Here is an 18,641-nt window from a genome sequence, read left to right on the forward strand (position 1 = left end):
ACATCTCCAAGCAGTTTCACACACAGCTTCTTTCTAGGTTTTTATCTGTGTATATTCATTTTTTTTTTCCCATAGGCATCAATGGGTTCCAAAATGTCTCTGCACAAATTCAACAAAAAGAGTGTTTCCAACCCGCAGAATACAAAGAAAGGTTTAACTCTGTGAGATGAATGCACACATTGCCAAGGAGTGATTGGTATTAAGCTCTATAAGCATAACGGTGATGTTTGATCAGGAGAATGAAGCCACCATTACAAAGAGTTATTCCATTAGATTAATGGTTGGGGGGTAAGGCAAGGTTAGTAAGATTTGCTATAAGTCATCAAAAGGCTGTTAGTGGGAGCAGTGTTTGAAGCCCTCGAGAGAGTAATATGATTCGGCTCTGGATTTACTCATAGATTGAATTTGCTAGGCAAAGCAGTAAGGACGAAGGAAGTCCATGGGCAATTATGAGGGTAATTGCACCGGTAAAGCTTCAGGGGGTTTGAATGAGGATAGCCATAATCACAAGGGCTGTATGACTTACAGAGGAATATGCAATAAGTGATTTTAGATCAGTTTGTCATAGACAAATAGAGCTTATTGTAACTATCCCTCATAAAGATAACATGAGGAAGGGGTAGGCTGTATACACTGTCAGGGGGCTGAGGATAAAGGTAAGCCATATTATGCCCTAGCCGCCTGGTTTTAGGAGAACCGCTGCAAGTACTATTGACCTGCAATAGGGGCTTCTACGTGGGCTTTAGGAAGTCATAGGTGAAGTCCGTATAGGGGTATTTTTACTATAAAACCTATAATACATCCTAATCATATAAGGTTATTGGATCAGGAGATTAATAGTTCTTGGGTGTTAAATATTATTTTCATGTTCAGTGAACCTAAGGTATTTTGAGTGTGAATAAGTATAATAAGTAGGGGAAGAGATCCCACTAGTGTTTCAAATAAGAAATATGAGCTTGCATTGAGGTATTCTGGTCGGTTACCCCAGGGGGTGATAATAATTAAGGCAGAGATAATTGTACCTTCAAGGAGAATATAAAATATAATTAGTTCTGTGGTTGTGAATGCCAGAAGTATAAAAAAAATTGTAGGGAAATCAGTATGGCAATATGGAGCTTTCTCCATGAGGGTGACTCATTGGAGAGGTGGTACTGGCTTGCTGTAATTATAAGAGGTAGTAGTCAGGTTGTTAATATTAGAAGGGGTGATGTCAGTGGATCAGAAGAGAAAGTTAATGAGAAGTTGAACAGATTGTCATTGAATTAATTAAAAATAATAGGGCAATGAAGCTGATGATTAGACTGTGAATAGTCATATTGATTCAGATTTTAGAGTTTTTAGAGAATCATGTTATTAGTAGCAGTGTCATTGTTGGAATAATAATTTTTAGCATTGAAGTAAATTTAGATTATATACGTATCTAGGCCATAGGTGTTGGAGATTGAAACTAGTAAAGCAAGGCCCACTGTGCCTTCGCAGGCAGCAAGTACTAGCAGGGTAATGCGTATTATGAATGCTAGGGTGAAAAGTGTATTTAAAGTTATAGGAGTTTTATGATGAATAATGATTATATTCCTTCTAGGCATAGTAGGGATTTCGGGTGGGATCAATAGATTAATATCCCCAGAAGTAGTACAGTATATGCTAATATGGTATTGATATAAATAGAGGGCATTTGGTAAATACATTGTATCATAAGCTAATGAGGCAAAATCATTTATTTTGGCTTAAACTATCTACCAATTCAGTTCAATCTAATCCTTTTTGAGTTCATTCATAAGTTAACCCTAGGACTAAAATGATAACTAGTATAAGGGCTGTGCTGATTATTAGTGTCAGATTGCTTGTTTGAAGGGCTTATGGCAAGAGTAGTAAGTAGTAGGGTAATTTCTAAGTCAAATAGGAGGAATGTGATGGCTACTAGAAAAAACTTCATGGAGAAGGGAATGTGGGTGGAGGATAACGGGTCAAATCCACATTCGTAGGGGCTGGATTTTTTAATATAAATATTAAGTGTGGGAGCCAAAATGTAATAACTATCACTGATAGGGCTAATAGGGTGTTGATTACTAGGGCTAGTATTAGGTTAATTACTCCTTTTCAGATGTTGTCCAAAGTAATTGATTGGAAGTCAGTGGTACTGTTTATACTAAAAGAGTAAGATCCTCATCAGTAAATGGAAATATACAAGAATAGTCATACTGCATCTACAAAGTGTCAGTATCAGGTGGCATCTTCAAAGCCAAAGTTATGGCTAGATGTAAAGTGGTATTTTAATTGGCAGGGGAGACAGATAGTGAGGAATGTTGATCCAATAATGCTGTGAAGTCCTTGAAAACCTATAGCTATAAAGAATGTTGAGCCATAAATTCCATCAGAAATAGCAAAGACAGCCACAAAGTATTCTGAGAGTTGTAGGAGGGTGAAGTAAATGCCTAAGGTAATTGTGGTAAGTAGTGATTGAATTGTTTTTAATTATTTTCTGTTAAGCTGTGATGGGCTCGAGTAATTGATACCAATGTATTCAGGAGGGGTGCTTCCAGATGGTCGAGGGGAGAAATGCCTGTTGGGGGTCAATGTCTTCCTAGTTCTGGTGTTGGGGCTAGACTAGAATGGCAGAATGCCCAGAAGAATCCAGCAAAGAAAAATACTTCTGAGATAAGAAATAGGACTATTCCATATCAGAGGCCTTTTTGGACAATTGTTGTATGGTGGCCTTGAAATGTACATTCCCGGATAATACCACATCACCATTGATATATAGTCAGTGTATTGGTTAGTAGGCCTAAGGTTAAAAGAGTAATAGAGTTAATGTGAAATCATGTAGCTAAGCCGGATGTTATTAGGAGAGTTGGGAGAGCCGCTATTAATGGCCAAAGACTGGGTTTGACGAAATGATAGGTGTGTGTTTGGTGGGTCATTATGTGTTGTCATATAAATAAGGGCTTACTAATAGCATAAAGGCATAAGCATAGATGATGGCCACAGCAAATTCGAGAGTGGTCAATAGAATTAGAATAATAAGGGTGATCAAAGCTGTGAAATGGTTAATAGTTGGTAATAGTGTGGCTCCTCCAATTAAGTGTATAAGTAAGTGACCAGCTGTAATGTTGGCTGTTAAACGTACAGTTGATGACATTGGCTGAGTAAGTAGACTGATGGTTTCGATGATTACTAGTATAGGGGTAAGTGGAATGTGTGTGCCTGGTAGTAGGAGGTGAGCTAAGGAGTTTTTAGTTTTAAAGTGGAAGCCTGTGATTATTGTGCCTGCTCATAAGGGGATTGCTATACCGAGATTTATTGATAGTCGAGTAGTTGGTGTAAATGAGTGGGGTAGAAGCCCAAGGAGATCGATGGAGGCAATAAAGAGAATTAGGGATATTAGTATAAGGAATCAGGTTCATCCTTTAGTATTATATAGGATTATTATTTGGTTTAGAACAAGTTGAACTAGTCATTGTTGAATAGAAATCAATCGGTTATTGATGAGATAGTTGGAGGTTGGAAGGAGTGTGGTGGGAAACAAGATTATTAGTGCTGCTGTGGGTAAACAAAGGATTGTCGGGGCAGTAAATGAGATTTTCATTCATTTTAGTTCTCAAGGGCTGTCACGATTTTGTGTTTTAATTATTTTCAGTGTAAGGGGTGTATAGTAAATGAACTTTGATAGTTTTAATTGGATAATGGAGAATAAAGTTATGATTGTTGATATAATAACAATAGGTCATGTGGAAGTATCTAGTTGAGGCATTCACTGTAGAGAGGTGTGATTTCTCTCAGTCTTTAACAGAAAAGGTTAACACTGGGGTAGCTTTACAGTGATATTATAGTGCGGATATAGACCAAGTTTTGAAAGTTTTTAATGGGACTAATTCTAGAATAATAGGTGTAAAACTGTGGTTAGAGCCACAAATTTCTGAGCATTGTCCATAGTAGAGGCCTGGTCATGTAGCAGTTAAGGCAGATTCATTTAAGCGCCCAGGGATTGCATCTGGTTTTAACCCTAATGAGGGAATAGATCATGATGTAGGGATAATCAGAGTAACTTTGAGGCATACCATATAGGCTGAGGAAATGTTGCAGGATAAAAGTTAAATTGACACCTATATATATGATGGCAAAGTGAGTTTTAGCATACATTTGATTAAGTGTATAACCTGAAATAGGGGGATCAGTGGACAAAGCCACCAATAATAGAAAATATGGCTCATGCAATGTCCATATGCTCAAATGGCTTTTTTCCAGAGTAGTATGTTACGATATGGAAAATTACCCTAAAACCCAGCAGGAGGAGGATACAGACTTCAAGGTGACCAAAGAATCAGAATAAGTGCTAATATGTGATAGGATCACCTCCACCAGCTGGGTCAAAAAAAGTAGTATTAAGATTGCAGTCACTTAACAGTATAATAATGCTGGCGGCTAGGACTGGGAGAGAAAGGAGTCGGAGAACTGCTGTTATTAGGACTGATCAGACGAAAAGGGGTGTGTGACTTTGGGACATAGCTGGAGGTTTTATGTTAATAATTGTGGTGATAAAGTTAATGGCCCCTAAAATAGAAGAGACACCTGACAAATGGAGTGAGAAGATGGTTAAATCTACAGAGCCTCCTGCATGTGTTAGGTTTCCTGCTAAGGAGGAGGGGGTAGACTGTTCTGCTGATTCCAGCGCCAGCCTTTATTATAGTGGATACAAGTAATAGTAGGAAAGAGGGTGAGCACAGTCAGACACTCATATTATTTATCTGGGGAAATGCTATGTCGGAGCGCCAATTATCAGAGAGATTAACCAGTTGCCAAAACCTACAATTATAATTGGTATTACTATAAAGAAAATTATGACAAATGCAAACAGCTTCACAAAACGATTACATAGCTCAAAGGTGGAAGTGAGACATAACTGCTGCCTAATTTCTGTGCCTGCATGGGCCTAATAACTTAGAGGTAGTTTACTTTCCTCAGATTAAAAAATTTCTGCCTGGTGCAGTGGCTCATGCCTGGAATCCCAGAACTTTGGGAGGTGGAGGCAGGTGAATTACTTGAACCCAGGAGTTCAAGGCAAACCTGAACAATGTATCGAAATCTTGTCTCTAGTAAAAAGACAAAAATTAGCTGTATGTGGTAGTGCATGCCTATAGTCCTGGCTACTCAGGAGGCTGAGGCAGGAGGATCGCTTGAACCTGGGAAGTCAAGGCTGAAGTAAGCTGTGATTGTGCCACATAAAGATGGGAACAGCAGACACTGGAGACCACTGGGTGGGGGCAGGGAGTGGGCCAAGGGTTGAAAAACTACCTATTGGGTACTGCGTTCATTGCTTGGGGGATGTGATCAGTCCTACCCTAAAACTCAACATCGTGCAATACACCCATGTAACAATCTGCACATGTAACCCTTGAAACTGATAGTTGAAGTTTTCATAAAATCAAATAGTTCCTCACTATGGATGCCCAGTCATAGTTGAAAATTGTAGGTATCTAGGAGGATTCAGTAGTGAACTATATTTATTCAAGACTTTTTAGGTTAATGTGTTTTTAAATGTTTGTTTTGCAATTTTATATATTGATGTCTCATGGTATAGGATAGGCTACCTCATTTTAGTTAATTGTGTTTTTGTTTTGATTCATATGTTATAATTCTGTATGACAATATTCAACTTCATACACTTTAAGCCAGTGTACAGCAAAATCAAATATGAATCAGCCATATGTCTGTTGCCACTATAATTATCTTCACGTTTGTTTGCCTGTATAAATATTAGCCACATTTTAAAATAATTTGTATAATGGTTATTTTGGTTGGTTATAGATGGTTATTTTCTCTTGTGTTGGTGAGTAGTCGTGGAAATTGTCTTAATTTCCACACGTGTTTATTGGTGAATATAATCTTGGTGTGAGAAACATTTTGTGATTTGGAGGTAAGTTTTGAAAAGCTTCCTAACTCTATTGTACATTTATTTATTTTTATTTTTCAAAAATACACACCAATATGTACAATCTTAAGTACTTCAAATTATGTCGTTAATTTATGTTACATATACTGACACTGTTAGCAATATATCTGTAGATAGTTTTCTATTTTTATGTTATTACATTGAGACAGAGTCTCACTCTGTCATCCAGGCTGGAGTTCAGTGGCACAATCTCAGCTCTCTGCAATCTCCTGGGTTCTTATTTTCCTAATTACACTTAGTTGTCTGTATTCCCATGTTACATATGGAGCATAATTGAGATGGTTATTTTGATTTTTTTTTCAGATAATTCTCCTGGCTCAGCCTCCTGAGTAGCTGGGATTACAGGTGTGTGCCACCATGCCTGGCTAAATTTTGTATTTTTAGTAGAGATGGGATTTTCCCATGTTGGTTAGGCTGGTATTGAACTCCTAACCTCATGTGATCTGTCTGCCTTGGCCTCCCAAAGTGCTAGGATAACAGGCATGAGCCACCTGCCCAGCCTAGAATGTTTTCATCTTGTTAAACTAATACACAATCCATGTGAATCCCATTTCCCATTACCTGGCCCTTTCCAAACATTATTCTGTTTTCTCTTTTTAATAGTGTAACTACTTTAGATATCCCATATAAGCAGATTCATACAGTATTTGTCTTATTTTTGGCTGGTTCATTAAATTTAACATAATGTCAAGATTTATGTTTATAGTAGATGTTAGAAGATTCCTTCCTGACGGGAGGAAGTTGTGCACCTCCACAGGCCACTAAGAGGTGAGAGCCAACTTGAGGACCACTTGGACCTGCAGAGGCCCCCGGGAGGCAAGCGCGGGGCCCTCAGAGGCTGTTCTCCAGCCAGAGCTGGGTCTGTGCAGCCCACTGGGAGGCAGAAGGTGAGCCTACAGAGCTTTGACTGGAGAAAGGTTTGGGTTTAAAAAGACTGGCGGGAGTTGGGCAGGAGCTGAGCCCACAGAGGTTGCTTGTTTTGAGGCACGAGTTGGGCCTGTCAACGCAGCCAGGAGGAAGGGGAAGAGCTGGACCTGGAGAGGCCATCACCAGGGAGGCTGAGAATGGGCCTCTACAGGCCGATGGGAGGCAGGAGCTGGCCCTGGAGGGGCCCACTTGAGGCCCCGTGTTGTGCCTGGAGAGGCTGCCGGGAGGCCGGAGCTAGGCTTGGAGAGGATGACTTCAGGACGATGTTGGGGCCTGCAGAAGCTGCCGGGAGGCCCAAGCTGGGCCTAGAGGAGCCACTTGGAGGAAGTTTGGGGGCGTGGAGACTCCGTCGAGGGCAGAAGCTGAGCCTCCTGGAGAGGCCAACATGAGGCCTGAGCTGGGCCTGGAGAGTTGGGCTTGAGGAAGTTGTGGGCCTGCAAATGCCACCAGGAGCTGGGCAGGAGCTGAGTCCAAAGAGGTTGCCGTGAGGCAGGAGTTGGGCCTGTAGACACAGCTGGGAGGAAGAGCTGAGTCTGGAGAGGACACTGGGAGGCTGCAGCTGGGTCTGGATGTGCCAACTTGAGGAGCTTCTGGGCCTTGAGAGGCCACCAAAATGGGACAAACTGGGTCCGGAAAGGCGGTTGTGAGGGGTGAGCTGGGCCTTTGGACACCATCAGGAGGCAGGAGTGGGGCCTGTCGAAGCTGCCAGAAGGCAGGAGCCTCCGACTGGGGAGGCTGCAGAGAGGCTGCGGCCTGGGCGTCGGAGGGTCTGTTGTGAGGCAGAGGCTGGGTCTGTATACGGGCCTACAGGAGGCAGCAGGCTGTGCCCAGAGAGGCTGACCGGAGGTCTAGTCCTGGGCCTGAAGAGGCCACCAAAAGTCAAAAGCGGGGCCTGGGAAGGCCACTGAGAGGCACGAGCTGACCTGGGACTAAAGAGGCCATTGAGGCAGGAGAAGCTGGGCCTGGAGAGGCTGACGGGAGGAAGTGGTGCACCTGGAGAGGCAGCCAAGAGGCGAGAGCTGGGCTGGGGAGGCCGAATTGAGGAAGACCTGGGCCTGTAGAGGCGGCTGGGAGGTAGTAGCTGGCCCCAGAGAGGCCGACTTAAGGACAACTTGGGCCTGCAGAGGCCAACGGTAGGAAGATTCGGGCCCAGAGAGGCCAACTGTAGGAAGTGCACGGCCTGGAGAGGATGCAAAGCAACAAACGCTAGACCTGGAAAGGCCACCATCGAGGCATTAACTTGGCCTATGGAGGCCACTGGGAGGCAGAAGCTGGGCCTGCAGAGGCCGCCAAAGGGCAGGAGCTTGTCCTGAGTGGGCCACGGCGAGGCTAGAGGCGGGCCCGGAAGGGCCCACTGCGAGGTAGAGGCTGGGCCTGGAGAGGCCACCCACAGGCAGGTGCTGGGCCTGGAGAGGCCACGAGAGGCATGAGCGGAGCCCCATCGGTCCAGCGTGAGAGAGGATGTCTGCCCAGAGGGGCCAGTGTGAGGCAGGCACTCACACCTCTGGGCGGGCAGCAAGAGTCATGAATTGGGCTGAAACAGGCCACGGTGCAGTGCAGGAGGAGCTGGGCCTGTCAAGGCTGCAGGGAGGCAGGCAGGCAGGAACTTGGTCCCGGGAAGCCACTGTGAGGTGAGAGCCGAGCCTGGAGAGGCCCCTGGGAGGCAAGCATGGGGTCCGCAGAGGCTGTTCTCCACCTGGAGCTGGGTCTGTGCATTCCACCAGGAGGCAGAATGTGGGCCTACAGAGCTCTGGCTGGAGAAAGGCTTGGGCCTACAAAGGCTGGTGGGAGCTGGGAGGGAGCTAAGCCCTCAGAGGTTGCTTGTTGGAAGCCGGAGTCAGGCCTGTTGATGCAGCCAGGAGGAAGCGGAAGGGCTGGGACTGGACAGGCCGCCACGAGGGAGGCCAAGAATGGGCCTCTACAGGCCGACAGGAGTCAAGAGCTGGCCCTGGAAGGGCCCACTTGAGGACCCGTGTTGCGTGCGGAGAGACTGCCGGGAGGCCAGAGCTGGGCCTGGAGAGGCCAACTTCAGGACGATGTGGGGGCCTGCAGAGGACACCAGGGGGCCCAAGCTGGGCCTAGAGGAGCTGTCTGGAGGAAGTTTGGGGGTGTGGAGACTCCGTCGGAGGGTAGGAGTTGAGCCTCCTGCAGAGGCCACCGTGAGGCCTGAGCTGGGTCTGGAGAGCTTGGCTTCAGGAAGTTTTGGGCCTACATAGGCTGCCAGAAACTGGGCGGGAACTGAGTCCAAAGAGGTTGCTGTGAGGCAGGAATTGGGCCTGTAGATGCAGCTGGGAGGAAGAGCTGGGCCTGGAGAGGATGCCAGCAGGCTGCAGCCGGGTCTGGAGAGGCCGACTTGAGGAGCTTTTGGGACTGGAGAGGCCGCCAAAAGGTGACAAACTGGCCCCAGAAAGGCCATTGTGAGACGTTAGCTGGGCTTGAGGAGGCTCATGAAAGGCAGGAGCAGCTCCTGTCGAAGCTGCCGGAAGGCAGGAACTTTGGACTGGTGAGGCTGCATTGAGGCTGAGGACTGCGTGTGGGAGGGTCCGCTGTGAGGCAGAGGCTAGGCCTGTATACGGGCCTTCAGGAGGCAGGAGGCTGGGCCCAGAGAGGCCGTCTGGAGCTCAAGTTCTGGGCCTGAAGAGGCCACCAAAAGTCAAAAGCAGGGCCTGGGAAGGCCGCCAAGAGGCACGAGCTGGGCTGGGCCTAAAGAGGCCTTGGGGAGGCAGGAGGAGCTGGGCCTGGAGAGGCTGACGGGAGGAAGTTGTGAACCTGGAGACGCCACCGAGAGGTGAGAGCTGGGCAAGGGGAAGCCGACTTGAGGATGACTTAGGTCTGCAGACGTCGCCGGGAGGAAGGGCTGGTCCTGGAGAGGCTGACAGGAGGAAGTGCAGGGCCTTGAGAGGATGCAAAGCAGCAAATGCTAGGCCTGGAAAGGCTGCCATCCAGGCATGAGATTGGCCTAGGGAGGCCACTGGGAGGCAGGAACTGGGCCTGCAGAGGCCGCCAAAGGGCAAGAGCTTAGCCCGAGGGGGCCACGGCAAGGCAAGAGGCGGGCCTGGAGAGGGCCAACTACGAGGTAGAGGCTGGGCCTGAAGAGGTGACCCACAGGTAGAGGCTGGGCCTGGAGAAGCCACGAGAGGCATGAGCTGGGCCCCAGTGGGCTGGTGTGAAGGAGAACCTAGGACTATAGAATCCAGTGTGAGGCAGGAGCTCACACCACTGGGCGGGCCGTGAGAGGCAGGAGTTGGGCCGAAACAGGCCACAGCTTGGGAGAAGCTGGGCCTGTCGAGGCAGCCAGGAATCAGGCAGGCAGGAACCTGGCCCTGGGAAGCCGCCATGAGGCAAGAGCCGGGCCTGGAGAGGCCCCTCAGAGGCAAGCGTGGAGCCCGCAGAGTCCACTATCCAGCCAGTGCTGGGTGTGTGCAGGCCACCGGGAGGCAGAAGGTGAGCCTACAGAGTTCTGACTGGAGAAAGGTTTGTTCCTACAAAGGCTGGCAGGAGCTGGGCAGTAGCTGAGATCACAGAGGTTGCTTGTTGCAAGGTGGTAGTCGGGCCTCTCGACACCACCAGGAGGAAGGGGAAGGGCAGGGCCTGGAGTGGCCACCATGAGGGAGACAGAGTCTGGGCCTCTACAGGCCAACAGGAGGCAGGAGCTGGTCCTGGAGGGGCCCTCTTGAGGCCCCGTGTTGAGCCGGGAGAGGTTGCCAGGAGGCTGGAGCTGGGCCTGGAGTGGCCGACTTCAGGACGATGTGGGGGCCTGCAGAGGCCACTGGGAGGCCCAAGCTGAGCCTAGCGGAGCTGTCTGGAGGAAGTTTGGGGGTGTGGAGACTCTGTCAGAGGGAAGGAGCTGAGCCTCCTGCAGAGGCAACCGTGAGGCCTGAGCTGGGCCTGGAGAGCTTGGCTTCAGGAAGTTTTGGGCCTACAAAGGCCGCCAGGAGCTGGGCTTGAGCTGAGTCCAAAGAAGTTGCTGTGAGGCAGGAGTTGGGCCTGTAGATGCAGCCGTGAGTAAGAGCCGGGCCTGGGAGGATGCCGGGAGACCGCAGCTGGGTCTGGAGAAACCAACTTAAGGAGCTTCTGGGCCTGGAGAGGCCACCAAAAGGGGATAAACTCGGCCTGGAAAGGCAGCTGTGAGGGTTGAGCTGGGCCTGAGGAGGCCATCATGAGGCAGGAGCAGGGCCTGTCGAAGCTGCCGGAAGGCAGGAGCTTTGGACTGGGGTGGCCACAGTGAGGCTGTGGACTGGCCATGGGAGAGTCCCCTGTGAGGCAGAGGCTGGGCCTGTATACAGGTCTTTGGGAGGCAGCAGGCTAGGCCCACTGAGGCCAACTAGAGATCAAGTTCTCAGCCTGAAGAGGCTGCCAAAAGTCAAAAGGGAGGCCTGGGATGGCCGCGGAGAGGCACGAGCTGGGCTGGGCCTAAAGAGACCCTTGGGAGGCAGGAGGAGCTGGGCCTGCAGTGGCTGAGGGGAGGAAGTTGTGCACCTAGAGATGCCACTGAGAGGCGAGTGCTGGGTTGGGAGAGGCCTACTTGAGGAAAACTTGGGCCTGCAGAGGCCGCGGGGAGGAAGATCCGGGCCTGGAGAGGCCATCTAGAGGAAGTGCAGGGCCCGGAGAGGATGCAAATCAGCAAATGCTGGGCCTAGAAAGGCCGCCATTGAGGCATGAGCTTGGCCTATGGAGGCCACTGGGAGGCAGGAGCTGGGCCTGCAGAGGCAGCCGATGGGCAGGAACTTGGCCTGAGGTGGCCACGATGAGGCAAGGAGCGGGCCTGGAAGGGCCCACTGCCAGGTAGAGGCTGGGCCTGGAGAGGCGGCCCACAGGCAAGGGCTGGGCCTAGAGAAGCCATGGGAGGCATGAGCTGTGCCCCAGTGGGCCAGCGTGAGGGAGGACCTTGGCCTAGATAGGCCCGTGTGAATCAGGAGCCCACACCTCTGGGCGGGCAGCGAGAGGCATGAGTTGGGCCAACGCAGGCCATGGTGTGGGAGGAGCTGGGCCTGTCCGGGCTGCCAGGAGGCAGGCAGGCAGGAACCTGGCACCAGGAAACTGCTGTGCGGCCAGCACTGGGCCTGGAGACCCCCTGTGAGGCAAGCGTGGCGCCCTCAGAGGCTGTTCTCCAGCCAGAGCTGGGTCTGTGCAGGCTACCGGGAGGCAGAAACTGGGCCTACAGAGCTCTGGCTGGAGAAAGGTTTGGGCCTACAAAGGCTGGCGGGAGCTGGGCAGGAGCTGAGCCAACAGAGGTTGCTCGTTGCGAGGCAGGAGTTGGGCCTGTCGACACAGCCAGGGCAAAGGGGAGGGGCTGGTCCTGGAGAGGCCACCATGAAGGAGGCAGTAGCTGGGCCTCTACAGGCTGACGGGAGGCAGGAGTTGGCCCTGGAGGGACCCATTTAAGGCCCTGTGTTGTGTGTGCCTGGAGAGGCCGCCATGAGGCTGGAGCTGGGCCTGGAGAGGCTGACTTCAGGACGATGTGAGGGTCTGCAGAGGCCACAGGGAGGCCCAAGCTGGGCCTAAAGGAGCCGCCTGGAGGAAGTTTTGGGGCCTAGAGACTCCACCGGATGACAGGAGCTGAGACTCCTGGAGAGTACACCATGAGGCCTGAGTTGGGCCTGGAGAGTTTGGCTTGAGGAAGTTTTGGGTCTACAAAGGCCGCCAGGAGCTGGACTTGAGCTGAGTCCAAAGAGGTTGCTGTGAGGCAGGAGTTGGGCCTGTAGACGCAGCCGTGAGTAAGAGCTGGGCCTGGGAGGACGCCAGGAGGCTGCAGCTGGGTCTGGAGAAACCGACTTAAGGAGCTTCTGGGCCTGGAGAGGTGGCCAAAAGGGGACAAACACGGCCTGGAAAGGTGGCTGTGAGGGGTGAGCTGGGCCTGAGGAGGCCATCACAAGGCAGGAGCGGGGCCTGTCGAAGCTACTGGAAGGCAGGAGCTTCAGACTGGGTTGGCCGCAGTGAGGCTGCAGACTGGCCGTGGGAGAGTCTGCTGTGAGAAACTAATCTAGGAGTAGAAAGAATATGGTAGCTGAGGGGAAAAAAGAAAAGATGACTTAGCCACAAATTCATCAGGAGCAAAATGTTGACTCAGAAAGTTGTCTAGATCACCGTCTCCAAAGCTGATGCAGTGTCCTTATGAAAATATATTTCAACGTGTCCATAATTGTATGTAATGAAAATATCTGTCAACAAATGTACTGCTACAATAATGTGAACATTATGAAATGAAATTTGAAAGAGTGAAATAAAAAGCTCAGCACTCATTTCCTAAGTCCCAGTGAATTATTACTCTCCACCATGGAGGCCATCAATCTAGGTAGTATGTGGATACTTAACAGTTACTATTGAATCACCAAGGAAGGGCCTAGTGAAGACTGCTGTGGTGTCCTGCTTGATCTGAAAGTAAAGTTTGGCACACCAATAAATTGAAGTCCTTTATAATAAAAAGCTTGCAAATGTAAGTCCTTGTACTTCTTTCTGCTGCAGAGGACACTATCCAGAAAGACACACACAATGGAAGAAAATATTTGCAAGTCATATATTTAATAAGGGACTTACATTCTAGAATATATAGAATTCTTACAACTTAAGAATAAGACAACCCAATTAAAAAGTGGGCAAAGAATCTCAATAGACATTTGTCGAAATATACAGACACGGGAAAACATGTTCAACTCAATCATCAAAGAAATGCAAATCAGAACCACAATGAAATACTATTTTACATCCACTGTACTAGTCCATTTTCATGCTGCTGATAAAGACATATCTGAGACTGGACAATTTACAAAACAAAGAGATTTAATGACTTACAGTTCCACCTGGCTGGGGAGGCTTCACAATCATGGTAGAAGGCAAGGAGGAGCAGGTCACCTCTTGGGTGGATGGTGGCAGGCAAAGAGATTGGGCAGGGAAACCACCCCTTATAATACCATCAGATTGTGTGAGACTTATTAAGTATCACAAGAACAGCACGGGAAAGACCTGCCTCCGTGATTCAATTACCTCCCACTAGGTTCCTCTCACAAAACATGGGAATTCAAGATGAGATGTGGGTGGGGACACAGCAAACCATATCATCCACTATGATGGCTTTCATCAAAAAAGCAAATAAGTGTTACTGAGAATGTGGAGGAAGCAAAAGTTCCACACGCTGCTGGTGGGAATGTAGCATGGTGGATCTACTTTGGAAAACAGTTTGGGAGTTCCTTCAAAAGATAAACACAGGGTTATCATTTGAGCCAGGAATTCCAATTGTTAAACTGAAGGCCGGGGGGCAGTGTCTGATGCCTCTAATCCCAGCAATTTGGGAGGCTAAGGCAGGAGGATCGCTTGAGCTCCAGAGTTCGAGACCAGTTTCGGTGACATGGCGAAATCCTGTCTCCACAAAAATACAAAAATTAACAGGGCACGGTGGCATATATCTGTGGTCCCAGGTACTCGGGAGGCTGAAGTGAGAGGACTGCTTGAGCCTAGGAGGTCGAGGTTGCAGTGAGCTGAGATCGTACCACTGCACTCCAATTTGGGTGACTGAGTGAAAACCTAGCTATCTAAATAAATAAATCCAAATAAACTGAGGCACATCAAAATTTTAATGAGTTTATTCAAGCATTCAGTGACTCATTAATTCAGCAGTAACAGACCACAAGCAGTTCAGTGCAGGTGGGCAAGAGGAAACTTTTATAAAGTGTTTGTGGACGCAAGAAAAAGAGGATATTTGACTGGTTATGGTGGAAAGTTTTCAGGTTAGTTGGTGGCTTCTGACTGGTTAAGCTTTAATTTCATTTACTGTTTACATTGAATTAGGTTTGGTTTCCTTACATAGGAACCCAATATTTCAGAGCTGTCTCAGCCTAATAGCCTCCTGATTAACAATTTTAACACATTCCTAGGTGTCTGCCCAAGAGAACTGAAACCATGTGTTTACACATAAACTTGTCTGTGAATGTTTGTATCTGCATCATTCTTAATAGCCTAAAGGTGGAAAGAACCTAGTGTCCATCAACTGATGGCTAAACAAAACGTAGTATGTCAATACAATGTCATCATATTTGTCATAAAAACAATGAAGCACTAATATATGCCACAACATGGATGAAAGTTAAAAACATTATGCTAAGTGAAAGAAGCCGGTCAAAAAAGACCACATATTCTATGATTCCATTTATAGGAAATGTCCAGTATGGACAAATCTATGAAGATGGAAAGATTAGTGGTTGCCTAGGACTGGGAGGTGGGGTGAGGAGATTGGGGAGTGATAGCTAAAGAAGGTATACAAAGTTTCTTTGGGGGATTATAAAATGTACACAAATTGATTGTGGCTATTGTCACACAATTCTGTAACTGTACTAAAAACCATTGAACTGCACAGTTAAAGCTGATGAATTGTAAAGTATGTTGTGTCTCAATAAAACTGTTACAAAAAATTTAGGTGCTAATTACTTTGGAAAAGAGTCATTAATTTAAAATAATGCACACTATTTCCTTAACTATCAAACTTAAAAATTGCATTTAAAACTATGGTTCAATTCCAAGGATGTGTAAGATCTCTATGAGCAAAACTAAAAAGCACTGCTGAAAGAAATCATAGATGACACAAACAAAGGGAAATACATTCCATGCTCATGATGGGAAGAATCAACATTGTGAAAATGGCCATACTGCCCAAAGCAGTCTCCAGATTCAATGGAATTCCATCAAAATACAATCATCATTCTTTATACAACTAGAAAAGTCCTAAAATGCATATGGAACAACAACAAAAAAAGCCCACATAGACAAAGCAATACTACACAGAAAGAACAAATCTGGAGGCACCACACTACGCTACTTCAAATTGTACTAGAAGACTATAGTTAGCAAACAGCATGGTATTGGTATAAAAATAGGGAGATAGACCAAAGGAACAGAATAGAGAACCCAGAAATTAAGGCAAATACTTAAACTTTCAAAAAGGCAAGGATTTGGGAGAAAAAATGGCCAGGACTTTTGGTAATTGAGCACTAACTGAATAGTTTTTGCTTCTACCAACACATCTCAACCAGACCTTGCCTGTGAGATACACAGAAAATAAAACATAGCACACGTGCTGCCCCTTTTTTAGGGAATGATGCAAATTGCTTCAAATTGGACAGTGGACTCTCCAGCTGCTTTTTGTTTCTGTAACACCAACAATGTTAATTTTATTAATATCTTGTCTGAATCTGAAAGTAATATATGCATTTTATTACAAGTTAAAGAAAATTCTAATATTTTGCTGTGGTGTGTGTTTACATATATTTAAAACATACTTCAAAATATTAGGAATGTTGTGGAATGCTGTCAAACCAGGGTTGGATATTACTGAATAAAGAAAACTAGCAGAAATTTAGTGAATGCTTTTCCACTTGCAAAATTTATGGTTATAAAGCTAAGAGTCCTACTTGCTACAGCATGAGAATAACTAAAAAGACTCATCCAAATCATTGTTTCATCAAGAAATGAAATCCAGGCAGTCTTTATATTGCAAAGGGACCAAAAAATATTGAAGTCAAAATTTACTGAACTAATAATCATTTTACTATAAGTTCAAAGCAAAAGTGAATTCCTCATAAGAACATAAGTTTATCTCCAGATCATGTAAGAACTGTCAGTTGATTCATATGCCAGTATGAATATACATGCCAATATACTAGAAATATACACCTAATCAAACTGGAGGTTATAGGAAGTCATTAAGACTGGTGGCTTTGGCAAACCATCTGAATTAATTTTACAGACTCGTGTCAGAAGTGTTCTATGATAGTTGGAGCTGAGGCTGGGTTCCATCCCTCCTGGACCCACTGGATTATTTTTTACTTGAAGAATGCTATCTGCCTGTTACAGATTTTATTTCCCTGGAAACAAACAGGAATATGCACAAATCACTGTATTTTGAATTTCAATATTATATTTAAGAAATGTATTTAAGGCAGGGCACGGTGGCTCACGCCTGTAATCCCAGCACTTTGGGAGGCCGAGGCGAGTGGATCATCTGAGGTCGGCAGTTCAAGAGCAGCCTGGCCAACATGGAGAAAAACCGTCTCTACTGAAAATACAAAAATTAGCCAGGTGTGGTGCTGCATGCCTGTGATCCCTCAGGAGGCTGAGGCAGGAGAATCGCTTGAACCCATGAGGTGGAGGTTGCAGTTAGCCAATATGATGACATTGCACTCCAGGCTGGGCAATAAGAACAAAAGTCCATTTCAAAAAAAAAAAAATTGCATTTAAATATACAACATGAGAGCTGCCATTGCCATCTCTATTTGTCACTGCCTGTAATTCCTACTGTTTGTCTTAGGCCAAGATCTTGGGCAAGGGCTGTAGCAGGTCTTTCTTCACTGCAGCTCTGTGTTGAGGCTTATTATGAAGCAAGCACTCAAATCGCATCAATTGTTACACTCTTTGGCGATACGTGATTGGGTATGGCCATCTAAATTTTTTCATGCTTTAAAGATTTTCCTAAAAGGAAATTGCCGGTTGTAATGCCCTCACTGTGACTAGAATACAGTTTTTTAAGGGAGGTTTCTTTTTAAGTCCATATTTTTACTACTGTGGCTTTAAAGCAATATGCTTCTGGCATAGGTGGCATCATGAGAATGTAAAGTGTCACTCAGGATGGGTAATTTTGCTTTTTTCTTTTGAATCCCTGTAACATTTTGAATCTTCAACATTTCTAATTAGCAGAGACCCTGAGTAGCAAAATAAAAAATTATTACAAGATGTGTTTGTCAGTCATGAACACAGAAACTAATGAAGTACCCTGGGCGGTCAATATGTTCAGAATTCTTAAATAAGAACTACTTTGGAAGGTGAACAAATGAGAGGTTGATATATCTCAGTTATTTGTAAAATGCATCTCCTACTCCCTACTGTTAGTTATAGGGTATAGGACAATAGACATTATTATGGACAAAAAGGACAGAAAAGAACACCTAAGGTGTGTAAATGGTGTTAGCATGGAAACACAATTGTGCCTCTTATATAATTTTAGCAGGAAGGATGTGTGAATTGACCCACGTGCCCATTTCTGGCAAATGGGCCAATTTGCCAGGGTTTAAACATTTAGTTCTGAATGACTTTTTTGTCATTGGGTACATCTGACATGAACTTTATTAGATATACTGTATGTGTTTTAAGGTACAGGGAGGGTGTGTGCATTCAAAGCATTCTCTAGCTGTTGTCCTCCCTGGAGCAGTGAATTTGAAATGAATGGTCTTCCTGAAGGTTTCTTTGCCTGTCTTCAGCGTACTTCATACCCTGTCCTACCAACCCTACTTTTAGCTACAAAATGGTTTTGTTGAAAATAAATTTTGGCATTAGAATTTAGTCTGTGTTTAAATATTATTTTATTTAACACACTCAACTTTTTTCACCAGTTGTGTTATAAAAAGAAGGCAGGACACAATCATTATGTGCACCATTTTTTGAGATGGACTTTCTCACACAAGCCTTCAAGGTGGAAGTTGTTCTTCCCATCATACATACATGAAAATCAGGTCTCCCGGGCATTATGCAGCTACATGCCGTGGAGCAAGGATTAAGAGACTTGTCTGTGTGTGGCCCAGGCTCCTTTACAATTCTAGGGGCTGGAAAACTATGATTCATGGACTGCCTCCTGTTTTTGTAGAGTTTTACCAGGACAGAGTCATGTACATTCATTTCCCTATTGTCTATCTCTGCCTTTATGCTACAGTGGCAAAGCTGAATGGTTACTGTATTAGTTTGTTTTCACACTGCTGTAAAGAACTACCCCAGACTGTGTAAT

This window comes from Theropithecus gelada, chromosome 8, assembly GCF_003255815.1.
Source record: "Theropithecus gelada isolate Dixy chromosome 8, Tgel_1.0, whole genome shotgun sequence".
Taxonomy (NCBI): domain Eukaryota; kingdom Metazoa; phylum Chordata; class Mammalia; order Primates; family Cercopithecidae; genus Theropithecus; species Theropithecus gelada.